The sequence below is a fragment of the Cricetulus griseus genome (assembly GCF_003668045.3).
Source record: "Cricetulus griseus strain 17A/GY chromosome 1 unlocalized genomic scaffold, alternate assembly CriGri-PICRH-1.0 chr1_1, whole genome shotgun sequence".
NCBI classification, from domain to species: domain Eukaryota; kingdom Metazoa; phylum Chordata; class Mammalia; order Rodentia; family Cricetidae; genus Cricetulus; species Cricetulus griseus.
In genome coordinates, this window is record NW_023276807.1 from 196484507 (window position 1) to 196486881 (window position 2375).

General features: G+C 51.4%; 1 pseudogene; it reads left to right on the forward strand.

The window, feature by feature from the left end:
• Positions 1-1403: 1403 nt before the first annotated feature.
• On the forward strand, positions 1404-2129 carry LOC100774419 (annotated as a pseudogene).
• The last annotated feature ends 246 nt before the right edge of the window (positions 2130-2375 follow it).

Genomic DNA, 2375 nt, shown 5'->3' on the forward strand with positions numbered 1-2375 from the left:
AGCACTGCAAATGAAGCTCTTCATGCCAAGGCATAATATACTTGCTTACGTAATTTAGCCCAAATTGCCCCTCTAAAATTCCACAGGGGATACCAGTTTCTGTCCCAAGATATGGAGTGTTAAAGAAACTCATTGCCAGAAAGGAAGAAGTTTTCTCCCGTAGTCACAGGACAGAGAGTGGGGACGCTTTAAACCAAGGCTAGTAGGTTCTGATTTCAAAATCCATGTTGAAATTTGCAGCTACCTATCAGCAACAAAACAAAACAAACTAACAAAAAAGAAATACTTTCCCCCAATAAAATTGAGGCCACTACATGCCTCAAGGACTCCCCAGGCACATTCTACATCCTTCAAAGTCACCAAGCAACCAGGACAGATGTAGCTGTTTGAGAAGCTGAGCATGCCCCAGTTCACATACACAGGAACAGCAGACCCAGGACTTGAACCCAGGGCTGATGGCAGCATCAGTGCTCTTAACCATATCCCTGTCACCCTGGCTACACAGTCCTGGTGGTTTCTGGCACCCACATCATATCACCCCTTGGTTTTCCATGTGCAGAAAAAGCTGGCCCGGGAATTTGGTCAGCCTCTTGGGAAAAGGAGCCATGGAAGAGGACAGGTGGATTCAACAAGTACCTGATTCCTGGTGTCTGCCACTGGATACCTCTGCCAGGCTAACCAGATGCCCTGATTTCCAAGGCCCCTCTTTTCTCACCTCATAGTCAATCCCCACACTGCAGAGATCTAAAAGAGAATGGGAACCAAGGCTCAGGAGTGCTGCAAATGTTAGTTATTTAAACTCATTTGAGAAAAGTAGACCATAGCTGTAGGGGAACCTGTAGCCAGGCCTGCTTAGGGGCTGGCTACAGGCCTGCGAGGGCGTGGTCAGGCAGACCTGTAGCCAGTTCCTAAGCAGGCGTGGCTGCAGGTTCCCCTACACATAGCCCTTTCTCAGTTTCCTGGCCTGGTCATCTGTCAAGTTCCTGTCTACCACCAGCTCTGCCGCTTCCCTACTCTCCATTGGTGCCTAGTCATTTCCCTTTCTGTGTCTGCAGTTCTCTTGCCTCCTCTGAAGGACCAGCCTGAGGTGTTCAGATTCTGGATACTTTCTTCTCTCCTTCTGTCTCTGGGCACAGGGTCTGTCTCTCCTCAGGACCCTGTGCATCAATGAGGAAGAGCTCTCAGCAGCGCTGCCCCCAGCTGGAATAATTATACCAGCATCCAGCCATCCTCCAGGGGTGTGACCTCCGACCTTAGAAAGGAGGACTGACTGTGAACAACACCCAGCCAACACCCTGCTGATCTTTCTCTGTTTTAAGTTCTCTTGTGCCCCAAAGTCACCTGGAGCTCCTCTGAACTTGACTGGGCCACAGCCTCCCCTCCAGCCTGATGCAGCAAGGGCTATGGATGCATCCTTTTATCCCTGCCAAGTATCCTCCTGGGTAGAAAAGGACTTCTCTGAGATGATGGGCAATGGGCAAAGTGCTGTTCAGCTGGGCAAGTGTCTAGTCAGCCAGGTGGTCCTGGCTGTCTATGCTCAGAATATGACCCTAAAAGAACTGCTTCCTGCTGTGGGTAATCACTGATGTCAAGCATTCGCCTTCATCGTGTCCCTCTTTGGGCTAGCCCCTATGTTACAGCTCCTGGCTATGGTGCTGGAGTGATGGCCGTCTCTCGGACATCCCTTGTTTTACCAATGCACATCACCCTGCGCCAGTATGTGAGGTCCTTCTGCTTGGCTTTCTGCGCACTCCCCTTCGCTGGCTTTGGGAAGTTCGTACAGTACTGCCCAGGCACCTGGCGCTTCATCCAGATGGTCCATGAGAAGCGCTCGCTGTCTGTTCTCAGCTTCTCTGTGCTCTACTCCAGCCTCATGGCGCTGCTAGTCCTCACTACTGTGCTCTGCAACCTCTACACCATGCACTGGCGCCTGAGGCGCCACCCTCGCTCCTGCCTCAGGGACCAAGCCCAAGCAGGCTCAGGTCCCAGGCAAGAGTCCCAGCATCCCCTGGAGGAGCTGGAGCCTCCTGTTGCTGGCTCTGAAGACAGTGCTCTTCGCTTTATGGTCTCTGCCTTTAATTGTGAGTTGCTGGGCACCAAAGTTTGGAAAACTGAGCGCCTCAGGCTAGGCCCAGTGGGAAGCTGGGAGTGGGATGGATGCTGCTCTCCCGCTGGGATGGGCTGGGGGTGGGGCAGTTGATTCTGTGCTCAACCATCCAGGAGAGCTGATTACTTCCACAGCCCTAAGGTATGACCCCGTTTGTAGAGGGATAAAAGGGAATGTTGGACAAAGGATTAGAGAGACAATATTTCTGTGCTCCATTCTTCCCTTGTGAAATAAGAAAATATATAGTTTCTTTGGTTTGTTTTACCAG